The sequence below is a fragment of the Netta rufina genome, assembly GCF_964035555.1.
Source record: "Netta rufina genome assembly, chromosome: 26".
Lineage (NCBI taxonomy): Eukaryota > Metazoa > Chordata > Aves > Anseriformes > Anatidae > Netta > Netta rufina.
Window position 1 is genome coordinate 3,745,666 of NC_140150.1, and position 16,687 is coordinate 3,762,352.

Here is a 16,687-nt window from a genome sequence, read left to right on the forward strand (position 1 = left end):
TACGGAAAAGCCCCACCAACTCCAAACGGGTCCCAGCCACCACCACGCTTGCTCCCGACCCCCTCCAGTTGCTGCCTCCACCTCGGTTTTGTCCCCTACCTGCTTGGGGCCCCCGTTTTTTGTTGTTTTTTTTTTTTTTTTTCCTCCCCCTTCCTCCTTCCCCGTCCATCCCTTTGTGATTGTGCAACGAGGCGCATTGTGTTTGCAAAGCCCCGGGACCTCTCCCTGGCTCTGGGCTCAGTTTTGTTTCTGCCTTCAAAGAGAGAAAAAGGAATTGCTGCCGAGCTGAGCCCGGCGCCCGGCCCCTGCTGCTGCCGGACCACGCAGCGGGATCGCCTACGGGGGACGTTTGGTGCCTTTGGCACCATATGCAAGCAGCCATCCTCTCCCAAAACAAGGCCATCACAGCAGCAGGGTGGCCGAGCACTGCACCCTGTCACCCCCAGGGACATGAAAATGCTGGAGGAGCCCCCGTGTTTCCCTAGGATGGGTCAGCCTGGCTGCAGCTCAGCCCCGGCGCGGTGTTTGCTGCCCACCTCCGGGCAGCCCCAGCCTCTGAGAGAGAGGAGGAAAGGAAAGGGCTGCCCAAAACGGGGCCAAAATAAATAAGGGGTGGAGAGATAGGTGGGCTATCAGCCCCCAAGGGTAACCGTGGGGAAAACGGCTCCTCCTGTAAGGATTTCCTTCCTTTATTTTCTTTTTGGAGATGGCTCCAGCTCCCGCTCTCCTCGCCGACAGCCAGCTCCTTCCCGGCCAGCAGCGCCGCGCTGGAGGGAGGGGTTGGCTGCCTGCATTTCTCTCCCTTTTTCTCTGCTGATGCTGATGTGTAAGCCCTGGGTCTCTTTGGCTCCCCAGGTCCTCCATGGCTGCGGCAGCGGCTGCGGGGAGGAGGCAGCCAGCAAGCCGCTCCTATAGATGCCGCTCCAGGCTCCTGCACATACATTTCCGCGGCCTCCTGCCCGTGCCGGAGCAGGAACGTGCGTCTCCGAAGCTGCACGGGGATTAATGGGCTGTAAGGAACAGGGCAGCTCTGCGTGCCGTCCCCGTCCCAGCCAGCGGCGCTGTGCGGCCCCGAGCCGGCTCCGCTCCAGCGGCTCCTCCGAAACATCCTGGCCGGGAGCGGTTTTACAACGAGCCTTCATTTCCAGGGAGCCTGACCTCCTCATTAATAAATCAGCTGTGTTATTGAACGCCTGAATAATGCACGATCGCACCCAGCCCCGCGCTAAGCTGTGTGTAAAAATTAATTAATCCTCGCCCGTGACACCCTCGAGGGCTGGTGATGAATGGCTGCGCGCTGCTGCTAGCGGTACCCAGAGCCTGCAGCACCTCCTGGTAACAGCTCCGGGCACCCTGCTCGCCCCAGGAGGGGGTTCCCCACTGCCCTGGCAGCCCTCCAGGAATTTTTTCGGATGCTTCCTTCTCTGGGTGTTTTAACGGGGAAAATCCCCTTTTGTTACGGAGCCGCTGGAGGAAACCCCAGCAGCATCCCTCTCCTCAAGCATTTGCTCCGGGAAATAACAACGTGGGCTTCTCTCTTCCCCTGACCTTTTCCTGCGGTGGCTGTTAATAATGTGAAATCCTAAGTAAATGTCTCCATCCGGGTGCGCTTCGCAGGAAACCGTCAGCAAACACCGGCCTTGCTGGTGCAATCTCCTGGAGACCCCCAGGTGGGAATCAGCCACCGGGATGGCCTCGATCCTTCCCCCAGCAGTGCCACGGGAGGGGAGGGGACGTGTTGTTAATATGACACGGGGAAAGATCTGCTCCCCCCCTCTGCACGCAGCGTTTTAGCAAATGCGCTGAAAAATGAGCACGTTTCCTTATAGCTTCACATGCAGGGATGTTACCCTTGGCTCCACGCGAGGGGCCGGGCGCCCTGGGACTGAAGGAGCTTTTGTTGGGGAAATGTTTGCAGGAGCCGGTTGGAAACTCCTTCAAGGTCTCTCCTCCTGCCTCCTTCTCCCAGCCTTTCCCCAGCTGGCAGAGGCGATGCTGGGGGCTTCCAGCTGTGCCCCCCAGCTGCAGCCTCCTTCGCTGGGGCAGCTCCTTGGGCCCCAGCCCCTGCTTTCCTCTGCTCCCTGCAGGCTGCAGAGCCCTGGGCTCTGCCCTTGTCTTGTCTTCACTTTGTTTCACTTCACTTTGCTTCCCTTCCCTTCCCAAACCCTCCCCATTAAATGTTTCCGAACAAGGTTGTCCTGAAGCATCTGCAGCTTCAGAAATCCCCTGCAGGTTGCCCCTGAGGAGCATTTAAAAGGGTTTAATTGCTCTGATACCACCCCCGTGCCGCTGTTGGGAGCTGCCAAAGCTCCAAGGTGGCTCTGGGCACGGGGACAACGTGACCCCAAATGCCACCGTCCCCAGAGGGTTAGGAAATGCCAGGTCAGGGCCACCAGACCTCCCAGCTCCCTGTGCATGGCTCGAGTCCTGGGTGCGGCTCTGCAGACAACCAGGACGGGGCTGGAAGGAGCCCAGGGTGGAAACACGGCTTGTTTGCGTCCGTAGCTGCGGCTGGTTCCTCCGATGGCCAAGAGCTGCGTCAGGAGGGGTTTGACTTCATATGTCAGGATGGTGTCTGCTGGAAGGAAACCGGGGGCGGCTGGGCGGGCGAGCTGTGATGGGGACACCCCGGGGGAGACAGAGGGCACTCGGCCAGGGCACGGCTTCAGGAGAAACCCTGGGGTCAGGAGCTCTGGCTTCTGTTGGGGATGCTCGGTCCTGGGGCTCAGCACGCAGCCAGGATAGATGCCGGCCCTAAAGCTGCTGCTCTGGTCCCTGCTGGCCATGGGGACAATGTCCAGGATGGTGGCCACCTTTTTCTATGTGGTTGGTGGCCCGAGGAGCCCTGGGCTGGGCTGTGTGGCTGCCAGGCACGGCGCTGCTGCGAGGGATGCTCCTGGGGGCAGGAGGACGGGAGCTCCCCGGGGCACCCTCCAGCTGTGCGCTGCATTGTGATTTAACCAGGGCTGTGCTGTGAGACCACGGAGCTGCTCCCAGAGGCATCTTCAGGGCTTTCCGTGGCCTCTTCCCCTGCACGGCCGCCATCTCCCTCCCCCAAGCCCTTCCCTCGCTCTTTAATTGTCTCACTTAATCAACGCGAGCGAGCCGGGAGCCGGGAGCGCTCTCGGATCCCGGTGCAAATCCCCGTAAAGCACAGCTGGCGAACCTCCCCCCCAGCCTTTGGCCGGTTTTCTTTGCAGGTTTACAGGACCGTGAGCTCCTCACCTCCCAGGGCAGGCTGGACCATGCCGGACGGGGTGTCCATTTGTCTGCGGGGTGCCCTCAGTCCCAGATGTGATATCCCAGCACGGGGGTCCCAGCACAGCTCCATCAGAAGGCACGATTCAGGGTTGGGAAATCATCAGCGCTTTTCCTTCTGGGCTGTCCCCATAGCGGCCCAGATCTGCCCTCGCTGGCGTCCCCACTGATGTCCTCAGCATCACGGGGAGCCTCCAGGCTGCGTGGTTCCTTCCCTGCTCTGCTCCTGGAGCCCCAGCACACAACTGGCCAGGTTTAAACCCCCCCGGGTGAATCCGGATTCATTTCCAGCCCCGTATGGAACCAGCTCAACCCGGCTGCCACATTTGCAAAGCGCTTTGCGCTGTGGCATCGGTGATTCCCCGTGAGGACAACAGATGGATCTCTCTCTGTGTCCCTCCACCACTCATCCAGACACACCCAAAGCGCCCTGAGTGGGGAGGGAGATGCTCCACACCCGGGCGATGCCCGAGCAGATGATGGAGACGGGCAGAGGAAGGAGCCTCTTCCCCCGCTGTAGGAGAACCCAGGGGGCCGTGGGGAGCTGGGTGGGCAGCAGGGCTGCGGGGACGGGGAGGCAGCGAGGGGCTGGGGCCGAGGTCGCTGCGGCCGGGCTGCATGCAGCGATGCCTGCTGGCAGGGGCCGGGCTGCTGGCGAGACGCAGCTGGATGGCTCGACATTTTTCCAGGCCTGTGTCTCAGTTTCTCTTTATTTTACGTGTTTTTATTTCCTATTAAAAGCCCGCTGTCTCATTTCCTCCACGAAAAACAAGGCTCTTTCAGCGAGATGAATTCCTCCGGCTTCAGCAAAGCCCCAAAGCCTGCGCTGAAAAACAAACAGGCAGCGCGGGTCGCGGCTGCCTTCGCCCCGTGCTCCCCTTGCCCCTCACCTCCCCCCCGCTATTTCTGCAGCCAGGCTCCGAGCAGCGATGCTGAATCACATCGAGCCCCTCTCGCCGCCCCTCTGCTCCCAGAAAATGTCCCCAGCCCTTGTTTTGGTAGCGCTAAAGGAGGAAGGAGTGGTGACACTCTTTCCCAAGCAGCTGCATCCCCTGGCTGCTTTGGGAAGATGCTGGGGATATCAGCAAATAGCCCGGAGCCCCCTCGGTGTTGGCTTTGGCCGTGGTTTCTCAGCCCTCCACCCGCAGGAGAGCAAATCCTCGGAGAGCTCCCGGGCTGCAGGAGCTGCTACCAGAGCATCTGCCTCCGCTGGAGCAGCGGCGCGGATGCCTTCGAGATGAAAACACTTCCTCTGCCGCTCCACCTCCACCTGACATTTGGGAAAGCAGAGCCGCAGCTCCCTCGAGCTTTCCAGCTCTCCTAATTGGAGTCATTACGCACGCTGCTAATCACGCAGAAAGGCATGCAAGGGCGCGGGGCGGCAGCGCTGCTTCCAGGAGGGAGCGTGAGGAGGAGCCATCCCCGCTGCTGTCCGGGGGAAAGGGGCATTTATCCTGGGGGTTATCTTTAATTTCTGGCCGTGCTGAGATTAAGCCAGCAGAAGGCAGACTTTCTGGATGGTGCTGCTGCCGCAGGAAGGTTTGGGGGGTGACGCTACCCGAGGGTGGCTGCTCTGCCCCCCAGCACTGCCCGTGCTTGGCTCTGGGCTGGATCCATCCCATCCCTCCCAGCACAGGCCGTGGAGGGCACGGCAGCTTCTGGGAAGCCTCCTGACGGATGATTTTACAGCCTTGGCAGCTGGGCTCAGCCTTCCGTCCGCTTCGGCTTCAATCAAAATAAATGTGCAAAATTAAAGTATAGGAGCCGAACTCCCCCAGGCAGGGAGAAACAGAAAGATGTTGATTTCCCAGCCTTGAGCTGTGTATTCCTTATGAAATGTTTTCTGCTTGCCGGGCTGGAAGGGGCTGGCAGGGCTCTGCGTCCACGGCTGGCCAGCGACGGTGCACGCCAGGACAGGGCGAGTGCCCCCGCCCTGGGGCTGCGAGCACCACCACGGGGCAGCTGCTTAAAAAAGAAGGGAAAAAAGGCAAAGGGAGAAACGAGCCGGGGCTGAGGCTCGATGCTTTGACAGCTTCGGGTTTCCTTTGGAGCAGGGGGAGGCCGAGGGCTGCGCAAACATGCCTGCCCCGGGGAGCCGGCTACGCGAGGCGCGATGCCGGGGTCAGGGAGGGGAGCAGCGGGCTGGAAAAAGCAGTGGGAGCTGCCAGCACGTCAGGCTGAGCTCTGACACTTCAAAGGAAAGGCACAGCGAGACCCAGAGCTGGTGCTGCTGGCAAACACCCGGCCTCCGAGCACGTCCCGGGTCCTCCCAGGTGTGGGGCGAGCAGCAGCTGTAATTACGGAGCGCGAGTGATTGCGTTAGCTGGGGAGTTATCAAATGCCCCGAGCCGCTGGCAGCAGCTCTGTTCTGGATGGAGGAGTGAAGGTTTGCACCTCCAGCCAGTAATTGCAGCCAGCTTGCCAGCCCTCACCCCTGGGGAGCAGCCGAGGCACGGGGAGGTGAGGAAGAGGAGGGTGAGGGTGCTGCGGGCTGCGCCGGGTTGGGGTTGGGGTTGGGGTTGGGGTTCCCAGCTGTGGCCAGCAGATGTGTGGGGTTCACGGACTTGAATTTGCTGTGGAAATGTTTGTGGCTTCCTCTGAGGGTTTTCAGGGCTCTGCGAGTGAGGGAAGATGGAAAGCACAGGTCCAGTGGTGGCCCACCGGGACCCGCTGTGTTTACTGGGCTCTGGGAACGCTGTGGACGAGGGAGGAAATAGCACATGCACAAAACCCTCCGAGGATGCAGAACTGGGAGGATTTGCGAATACCAGAGAGATCAGAGAGGTTAGAAAAAGCTGCAGGAAACACAAAGGCCCAGTTTGGAAAACGCAAAGCAAATCCATCTGGAGGGGAATAGGGAACGGCCGCAGTGCAGCGCGTCGAGGATGCTGCTCTGGGGGGCAGCTCCTCTGCTTGGAGAGGTGCCTGCTCGAGTGCTCCCCTCTGTCAGGAAGGAGGAGCAGCCCCTCGAGCTGACCCAGCTGGCTGCGCCCTGCTGCCTTAGCCCATGGTGCCTGGTGCCACAATCCCCATCCGTAACCGCAGCGGCGAAGCGCAAGCCCAAAAATGCAAAATCTGGGATGGAGCTGGAGGTGTTGGGGGGCTTTGAGGGGTGCCTGCTTCATCTCCATCCCTTCAGGCATCTCCTGGGGGAAGCAGGGCGGTGGGAGCGTGGAGCTTTATTGCAACATGCAGGCTGAGGGAGGATTAGAAGCAGATTGATCGGGCCCTAATAGCTGCGCCGTAAATTCCTTCCCCAAATGCTGCATGAGAGCAGAGAAACCCCGGTGTTCCCAGAGCTCCCTTGCTTATTAAACAACCTAATGAAGTGATTTGATTAAACGCAGGGAAGCCTTTCTGGCTGCCCCGGTGCTTTGTAGCACCCTGGGATTAGTGAAGCTGCTACTTGAGAGATGCAAGGCTTTAAGATGCCCCATTGCTCGAAGCACCTCGGTCCCAGTTTTGCAAGGATTTGTTTCATGGACCCAATTTTTCTTTCGTGGTTGGCGTTTGTCGCTTGGGTGCAGGAGAAGGCGGGGTGCAGGAGCTTGGGGGACCCCGGCATGTGCCCCGATGCTGAGCCAAGGCACGAGATCTCTGCCTCCCAGGGCTCGTAACTCGGGGGTTAAGTGACTTTGCAGAAAACCAGCTCCAGAGCCAGCAGCAGGGTTCCTCCTATAGGAACTCCGCCGCTCCGAATTTCTCGACGCGACCGCAGGGCTGCGAGGGATGAACAGCCAGGGAGGAGCGAGGGAGATGAAAGGCAGCGGGGCGAGCGCTTGGCACCCATCGCTGCTCGGCACCCAGCGGGGCTGGGAGCCGCTGCCAGGGGCTCCTCGGGGCCGTGCGAACGCCGCTAATTAATAGCAACAGTAGTAAAGAGCTGGTGAGCTTGGGGGGGAGAAGAGGCTAGCCCAGGCTGTGGAGGGAGAGTGGGAAGGAGCAGCATGAGTAACAGACGTAAAAAGAGAGGAGGCAATGTGACCTCTGCAGATACACAAATTACTCAGCTCCTTCTGGCTGCATCAAAGATTTTCTGACTCACCAGCCGGGGGATTTAACCCCTGGATCTCGGGCTGCGCTGGCAGCTCCTCGCCCATGCAGGGGGGTGGTGGGGTGCCAGGTGCCCCCCCTCTGCTAGGACGGGAAGGCTCTGGGGTCCCTGGGGCTTGGGGGGCTCGGTACGGAGCCCCACAAGAGGGATGGGGTGGAGGAATGGGGATGGAGAAGGTGCCTGCAGGGCTGCCCGAGAGCTGGCTCACAAATCCTGCGAGCACGCCTGGCTCTGCCCCTCTGCTCCCTGGAGCCAGCTGGTGCTGGACGAGCATCTGCAGTGCCCTGGGGGGATTTGCCCTGGCAGATGGTCCGTGCAGAGCTCCTGAAAGTCTGGCTTTAGCCCAGCGCCAGCTTTGCCATCCACCAGCTGATGGATGGTGGTGCTGGAGGGCTACAGACAGCCCTGTCCTACCCTGCTCCCACTCTCAAAGGGGTTAAACCCTCCTGGGCTTGGATGTTTTTGGGGCAGTGGCTGAGGGCAGGAGCCCCTGCAGGGGGAATGCTGAGCGCAGCAGGCATTGGGGCTGTGCTGGGGGATGGCTGGGAGAAAGAGGGAGGTGAAAGATGCTCAGCGAGGTGAAAAATCCAGCAGGGCTGTGATTTATTCCCTGTTTCCCTTCATCTCCTTTCCTCCCAGCTTTCGGCGAGGTTCGCGAGGAGTTTATCTCGAAGCTTGTGCAACGACTGGACCGGCTCCATGCAGAAACGGATTCGGAGCAGAGCAAAAACCACCAAGCCAGGAAAACAAACCTGGGGCTCGAGCAGAGCCCTGATGGATAACCCCAGCTCCCAGGGCCTCTGGAGCCCATCTGCAATGAGCTGGGAGCTCACCACAACAAGGTTCATGATGAAACTCCCTGTACCGCCGGGGGAGGCAGGAGCCTCGTCGCACCAGCCTCTCCCACTGCATTGCTGTGCCCTTTCCTCAGCCTCGGTGGCTCTCTGCTTAAAGGAAAAAAAGGGAGAGCAGCAGCTCGAGCTGGACAGGAGCAGGGTTTTCAGTTTCACTGGAAAGGCTGCACATTCTGCTTTTTTTTTTTTTTTTCCCCACTCCAAAATAATAGACGAACGAAAATAAGAAGTTTCTCGTAAAACAGAACAGTTTGGGGGAGGAAAAAAAAAAAAAAGTTCAATTGGACTTGAAGGAAACGTTATTTTTTCAATACAATCAAAACACTTCAGTGCTATTTTTACTCCTCAGTGCAGCCTTCAGTGGGAAATGGAGACGCTGCAGGATGCTTCTGGGGATGAGATTCCACCTGGGGCGCTGCGTGCTGGAGGCTGCGGTGGCAGCAGGCACCCGTCTGTGCTTGTTCCCTCGGTGCTGCTGCCTGGTTTTGAGGCAAAATATGGGGCTGAAATAAGGGGACGGGGGCTGTAGGGTGACCCCTGATGCCTGTGCTTGCTTTGCTGCCAAAGCACCCTCAGCTCTGCCCCCTGAAGTGGGGAGCACCGCAGTTGAAGGCAGAGCTCCTTCCCTGGGCTCTTTTAGGGTGGGAGATGCTGAGCCCCTAATTTTAGGGTGGGAGATGCTGAGCCCCAAATTTTGGGTTTGGTGACGTCCTCGCGTCCCCCTTGTGCTGCCCAGATGGCTGCTCCGTCCCTTTGCACAACGAGCTCTTTGCACAACTGGGCCTGAAATATTTGGGTGATGAGTGGCCAGAGGAAGGGCTGGGCGATGAGTCCATGCTGGGGACGATTCCCAGCTCTACCCAGCTTGGGGGCGATCCAGGGTTAATTACAGCCCTGCTCTTCCCGAGGGGGGGAAGGAAAACTTTTATAGGGGATGGGGGTATGAGGATATGGCCCCGGAGGACCAGTCCTGGAATGTTTTTGGAAATCTGATGCTGCCTCTGATGTTTCCCCACTCAGCAGTTGACCAAGGGGAGCTGCAGAGCTGCGAGGAAGAGTTAACTCTTGCCTGGGAGCGCTGCAGCTGCTGCAGGGGAGCAGCGAGGTTGGGTTTTTGGGTTGGTCCCTGCCTGGTGTGTGGAAGGAAGAATATGGCTTGGAAGGGGGAAAAATCCTTCAGGTGCTTCCTGGAGAAGACAGAGACCCAGCCACAGTGGGGTCTTCGTTCCTGGAAAGAAGCTGAGAGGAGAAAATGGGGCGTTTGCTCACAAAAGAAAAAGCACAAAGTGGATAAGAAATGGGTTTTGGTTTCCTGGTGAGAGCAAGGGACAACGTGCAAAGGGTCAAGGACCGGATGCCGCAGCCTAAACTTGTCCAAATAGTCCCAAATCTGCTGCAAGAGTGGCTGTGGGACAGAGGGAGGTGGAAAAGGCAGCAGGGGTGGCTATGGCGATGCGTGATGGGGGCACCCCAGGGGCTGAAGGTGTCTGGGTGAGGGGCTGCAGGGGGACCCATGGCGGGGGCCTGGCACAAAGGGTGCTGAGAGGGGTTGAGTCAACCCCCCTGGCAGCTCTGAGCCGCTGGAGAAGGGAGCTGAATTTATAGCTGCAATATTTGGAGCAGTTTCGGGGTGTCTCTGGGGCTTTGACGAGGCCGGTTCTCTCCTGGCGCTCTGCCAAGCAATATAGGCAAATCCGCGCCGGGCGTAACAAGCAGGAATTTAATGGGGCTGCCGAGATTACTTCCCAAATCGGGCTGCCACATCCATCATCCCCAGCCCCTCTGCGCTGTCTGGTTTCACCTCCCCATCGTGCACACAGGCACCGGAGCGGGGCCGGGGACCTGGGGGCTGCCACCACTGCGTGCTTGGTGCAGAGGAAGGGGTCTCCTGGTGGGAATGTCCCCACCTGGGGCACACGGGCTCAGTCCCCAGCTCCCGATAACCCCCGGTTCTATCACCTTGCTGAAGTCTCTCCGTGCTGCTCCTTTCCTGCACAGCAGGAACACGTTTATTAAGAGGCGAGGACAACCATCGGGATGTCCCCAGCCGTGTCCTCTCCGGTAGCCCTGCTCTTACTGGGTCTCAGAGCACCCCAATTTATTTCCCCAAAGCCCACCCTGGGGGAGCAGCTGCTGGGATGGGGGCAGCCCCTAGACCAGGAGCCCTGGGGGTGGTGGGGGGGTCTCTGGCGCTTTGTGCCCCCCGTCCTGGGGAGCCGGGCGGGCTCCTGGAGCAGCTGAAGTCATGCAGGGAAAGCAGGCGGCTGGCTCCTGCCTGCGGAGAGGAAAAATACTGGACAAGGGGGAGGAGAGGGGGAGGAGGGAAGGATGAAGGCCAAAACCGAGGGAGGGCTGCGGGGCCAGACGCGACTCAGGTGTTCCCATTGCGAGCAGCCGCCGCGGCAGCACGATGGCAAAGCCTGGATGGGGCAGGGGAGGTGACGGGGGCTTGGGGCAGCCCCTGGAGAGCTTTGTCACCCAGCTGCTATCACCAGGGCCACCCCTGCTTCCACCCGTGCAGGGGCAGCCGTGCGTCCCCCAGAAAATCAGGCCAGATGTCCACCATAGCTTGGTGCCTCCTTTCTTCTGTGCTTTTCTGCTGGTTGGGGGCCTTGTCCCTGCCGGTTGCTGCCACCCTGGCTGTCCCCAGCCTCCCTCCACGCGGGCAGTCCCTCACGTATTATTTTAATGTATTTATTTAAAGCCCTGCAGAGCCCTTGGCCCGAGCAGCATCTTGTGGTGATGGGTCCCCCTGGATAATTGGGTGTTCGGCTCGGGATATTTGCTCTCATGGTTTTCAGGGCGCTTCACTGGGAGCTGCATTGAATCAAAGCCTTGTTCCTGCTCTGCCCAGCACCGAGCTGACACCAGGAGCCCTCCGTCCTTCCCCTTCCAACGTGTTTGGGGTTGGTGTGGTTGGAGCGTGGCACGGTCCCCATTGTCCCTGCCACCAGCAGGGGCTGAAGCGTGCTGAGATGCACCAGGGGCTGCAGCAAACTCTTGTCCTGGAGAGTGGTCATCTCATCTCGGATGAAGGCAGCTGGGGGTGCAAGAATGTGGCCATCTGGGGAGCTCTGCAAGAGCAAAAGGCTTTGGAGAGGGGCCTGGGGCCGTGCGTGCTCCTCCACCAGCCTTGCCGTGGGGCTGGGGGTGCAGCAGCCCCTCTCCATTTAGGGGACAGCAGGGAGCTGTGCTCCCCATCCCTGTGGCCGGGGGGATTGCTGCGTGCCCAGCACGTGGGTTGGATGTGGAGGGGCTGAGGGAGGCAGGATCCAGCCCTGGGTGAGGGTGCTGCTGCTGCTGCTGCTGTTCCTCCTGGCGTGCCGGGGCTGCGTGCGCTGGGCTGCTCCCAGCTCTGGCTCCTAGAGAGCAGCCACTAATGCGCACCAGGCACTGCCGCCCACTGTCGTGGGGGGGCAGGAGAAAAGCAAAAAGGGGGCTTCTCCCCCCTCTCCCCCCACCCAGGGTCTCCTGGCAGCGCCAAGACCCCGGTGCCCAAGGGATCCGTGGTGGCCTTGGGGACCCTGGGCCAGGAGGAGGTGGCTGCCAGGCACCCCAGCTGCTTCCAAGGCGTCTCTGAAGTGTTTCCATGTCCTCCTGAAGCATCTGGGGCCGAGACGTTGCCTAACCTCGAGGCGAGCTCCTCATCTCGTGTCAGGGCCGGGTAAGGCCATCGCCGCGGGGTCACTCGGTCACCTGCCCTCGTCCCCGCGCCTCTCTGGGGACCCCTTTGTGCCACGACCCCGCTCCACAGAAGGGTGATGCAGGTCCCCGGGTAGGCAGCGTTTAACCCCAGGGGGGTAAATTGCTCCCCTGGGGCTTTCGGGGTCTGTGGCCCCAAAATTGGGGGTGTCAAAGGGGCCGTGCTGGGTTCCTGCTGCTCCTCCTGGCTGCCACCATCCTGCACGTGCCTCAGTTTCCCCTCTGTTCAGCAGGCAGCAGGATGGGACCTCAGGGAAGAGCTGAGTGGATGGAGACCCAGGAGAGGAGGGGACGCGGTTCCCTGCAGGCAGGGGCTGTGCTGGGAGGACCCCTGGGGAGGGAGGGGGGTCCTGGACCCTTCCCCACAGTTCCCAGCCCCCCGGTGCTGCAGCCAGGAGCTGATGTGTGCAGCAGCCCTTGGCCCCGTGCCCTGCCCCGCTGCCAAGAGCTAATAAGCGGCTGCTCGGCCCTGCAGGGAAAAAAAATAAAAAAAAAAATAGAAAAAGGGGGTTTGGACTTCTCTCCCTCGGAGAAATGAGCCGGATGATTTAATCCTCGAGAAATGTGAGGTCTGACGAATTCTCTATCCCCTCCCTGCGCTTAAAGCAGCCACGAGAATAGCCCAGGAGCTGCGAGATGGGGGGAGGAAGGTGTTGGGGGGGTGCTGGGGGGGCTCGGTGGTCGCAGTGCAGAGTGAGGGGAGCTGGCAGCTGTGCTGTGGCCACCCTGGGGATGGGGACAGCCCTGCTGTCACCAATCTGTGACACTCGGTGGGGACAGGGTCCCCACGCACCGCGATGCCAGGCTGGTCCCCATCACGCAGCCTCAGCCCCTCTCAGGGCTTTGGCTTTTATTTGGGGAGGGGTTGAGGCTCCCTGGGGGTGACCTGGCAATGAGTTTGTGGGGTCTCAGCCCCTCGGGGAAGCGCTGCTCCCTCCCCATGGGGTGAACAAGGGCAAGGGCAGCGGGCTTGGCACCGGGGCTGGGACAAACCTCGGGGCCGGGCTGGTGCGCGTGCTTGCGCCAGCCTCTCCGTGCCAAGGCTGCAAAAGGAACATAAATAAAAGCTTGGCACGGCTTGGGAAGTACTGAGGGCTGCGGAGAGGAAAAGGCAGCTAGCTGGGTGAGAGCAGAGCTCCTTCCTGCCTCAGTTTCCCCAGGTGATGAGGGATGCTGATCCCCTTCCTCCTTGCGTCCTTGTCTCAGACCCTGGCTCGGGCAGGACCAGCTCCTGGGGCTGTCCTCATCCAGGCTGGCTCGTCCCAAAGCATCACGTCCCAAAGCATCACGTCTCTTTGCATTCCTCCAGCTGGCTCCAGCAGGGGCTGCAGGACAGGGAGCCTGCCCCGAGGGTGAGAGGCTTGCAGGCGTTTTCCATTCCCTAACCCTTCCCTGGCTGCTGCAGCGCCTGTGCTCGGGCACCCAACTGCTGAGGACATTCTCCAGAGGAGATTTGCCCGTGGATTTAATGACCAAACCAGCAGCTGTGCTCAAAACAGAATTATTTCTTGTTTTTCCGCTCTTTATTTTTTTAAACACCTGGTTGGGGCAGAGGTCAGCTGGCTTTCTCGGCCGTGTTTCTCCCTCAGAAGCGAGGGCAGCTTGTTCTTTCCAGCCTGGCTCCATCTGTCTCCGTCTGAGCTGGTGAAGCGCAGTGTCCTGCTCTGTGGGGCTTCTGCTCCCTGCTCCGAGCATCGTGAGGTGCTCGGGGGTGGATGGCGAGGCCAGGATGTGCTGGGGAGGAAGGGATTTGAAACATGCATGGCTGTGAGGAAGGGATGCTGGTTGCCTCCTCTTCCTCTCACCCTCTTTCTCTTGTGTGCGCCGGGGTCCCCGCGCTGGGGTGACCAAAGTGACCCAAGCGCCCTCCCCAGCTGAGCTCTGAGCTCCTTCATTCAAGGAGGGGGTTGAGCATCTTGCATGTGTCCCCCCCATACTCCTGGAGCGTTTTTGGGTGTCTCCAGATGTTTGCTGGAGGCAGAGCTGCAGGCACGGAGCAGGCGCGCTCTGCCCCTGCCCCGTGAGCAGCCGTGGGAGGGAGCACAGCGCGCAGCATCCCGGTGCTGGGAGGGCAGGATCCGTGCCTTACGGAGCAGCATACTTTTCCCCTTTGCTCACTTCCACCTCCAGAGCTTTGTTTGCAGCCAAATGTTTCTCCCGGGCTCACGAGGATGCTTTCCCAGCCCTCCTGCTCTCGCGTGACAGGGCTGCTGCGCGCTCCCCCCCGCCGCAGGGATGCAGGACAGGAGCCTGTCCCTGGCTCACGGCAAGCCCGGGGACGTGGGATTTGGTCCTCCGGGTTGGTGGCCACTTGGTGCTGGTGGCAGCACCCCCTGCTTCCCACGGAGAGGCTGGGGGGCATGCTCGGAGCCCCGGGAGAGCTCCAGCTCCCTGGGAAAGCAGCTCAGCACCCTCATGCTGCGGTGCCAAACCACCAGTGATTTCTTCAGGGGGGATGCCTGCGCTTCTATTGTCCCTTCTTGGTGGCCCCTTCCCATGACACTGGCACTGCCCGGGTCACCCACAGCAGCACCCGCGGTCAGGGTGGGTCGGAGGTGCTGGGGACGGAGGCACGGGGTGCTGGGCGAGGGCAGGCTGCTTTGACGTTGCGCATCAAGCACGCGCTGATCCAACCCAGTGGCCACAGGGGCAGCTCGGGTTTCCTGCCCTTTTTTTTTTTTTTTTTTTCTTCCCTCCTTTCTGAAATTAATTTTTTGTTTAGCTCTCTGAGGGGATTTTTAAGAACTGGCTGTCAGAAGGAAATGCCGCGCCATAAATCATCCGTGTTTGTGCGGCACCGAGCACTGGGGAGGCTCGGCTTGGGATGGGGCGGTTGATGCCGTAATAACACAGGGAATAAACATCTTCCTCCGCCTGAAAAGCCACTTCAGGCTCTTATTTCTGAGGACCCCAGGCTGCAACGCAGGGAAGGCAGACCTGGTCTGGGGCCAGCCCTGTGCTCGGTGGTGTTTGAGAAGCCTCCAGTGCTGCGAAATTCCCCTTTCTTGAAAGCCCTGGGGCTGGAGCCACCACCCGCAGCCACTTATAAAGGGCTTTTTTTGCCCCAGATTTGCTCACATCCCCACCCTTAGCCCTTCTGCTGCTCCTTGTTTGCTCCTGTGGGGTGGCTGCAGGGGATTCACAGCCAGGTTGGTGGAAGGGGTCGGGTGCCGAAGCCTCGCTGCACCCAAGGGGCCGGTGGGCACAGCCTTGGGGCTCGCTGCAGCCCCCTTCCCTTCCCATTTACCCGCTCGACGGCCGGCCCTTGTGCTCCCTGTGGTCGAGACAAGCCATCCTCGTGGTCCTGGCTCTGCCTGCTGCTGCTTTCATGCTCAGACATTTCCTCCCCTACCTCCGCCAGACCAGAGCGGTATTTCTGCAGCAAACCTCTGCGGAGGGAACGGGGCTGGCCGGGAAGAGGGGACGAGCCAAGGGGAGGTGGCACCAGGGGGCTGGGGATGGCTGGGATGCTGCATTTGGACCTGGCATCTCCCAGAACCAAAAAAAAAGCCACGAGAGCAAGGGTATTTCACCGGGCCCCCTCCAGCATCCCCTTCGTTTGCTGTTTTTTTCTGCAGACGTGCAACGAAGCGAGCGTGCGACGGGCCGGAGGCTGCAGCCTGCTGCTGCTGCTGCTGCTTACAAACTAAACAGGGCGCCTTTGAAGGTGGATTCGAGACTTGGACACCGAGAGGAATTCCTGCAGGAAGAAAATTCAACAAACAAAGTCGCTTGGCCGAGGGAAAAATTTGTACTCACCAGATTTTCGAAAGGTTTTTCGGGCTTCCCAGCAATGGGAGCTGTGTTAGCAGCTTCACAGCCCTTTACAGCACGGTGGGTAAAGTCTGGAACGTGAAATGTTTCCATGCCTGGCTTTGCAGCAAGGCCTTTGTGCAAGCAACTGCCCCACTTGGTGCCTCAGTTTCCCCTGTGCAACCCTCAGCGCCCAGCTGAGTACCTATTAGGTAGCAGGGGGGAAAAAAGCCACAAAACACAGCCCACGTTCAGCTGGAGTTGGGGACTTCTGCCTATTTTTAGAGCCAATAGTGTAAATCTCCAGGCTGAAAAAGAGCGTATTATTTTCCTATTGATTCTGAGCCTTTTCCAGCTGGCAAACACGTGTCTCCACCAGGACCCTTTGTTTAAACAACTCGGAGTCCCGACGTGGTTCCTCTTTGTCCCTTTTCTGCCTTGCCCTCCTGCTACCTGCTGGCTTTTAGGCATCTGGGTGCCCCAGCTCGCTCCTGGGAGCTGGGCACCAGCAAGACCCCAGTTTTGGGGCAAGGGAGAAGCCACCGTGCTGGAAATGAATATAGAGAAGGGGTGCAGGGAGCGCAGGGCAAGACGGGGGAGTCCGGCCGCTGGGACCTTTTTTGGGGGCTCCGATTTGGGCTGTTTGAAGCTGCTGCTGGTGGCCACCATCAGCAGAGTGTGGGAACACAGGATCAGCCCCTCCTGGGGGGCTGCCAGCCTCCGGAGGGGTTTGGGCTGGGTTTTCCATGAGCAGTTCAGGTTTCCCAGCCCCTCCTGTGATTTGGCTTGGCTGGAAAGGGGGGTGGGACATGGGGAGGGCAAAGAGCCCCTGCCCTCCGAAATCTGCCCGAGGGGTGTTCGGGATGGGGATGCCCACGGCCTGTGGGGTCCCCTGCTCAGCCCTGGGCTGTCCCATAGGGCTGTGACTGAGCACCAGATCCCAGCCTGGTTGGGAGCCCCAGGGAGCAGAATCGGCCCCCTGAGCTCCACGAGCCCCCGCAGACCCCACAGTGGGGTCCCTCGGCCACGTCCCCTCCGTGCAGAGCAGTTTTCCAGCCCAGGACCT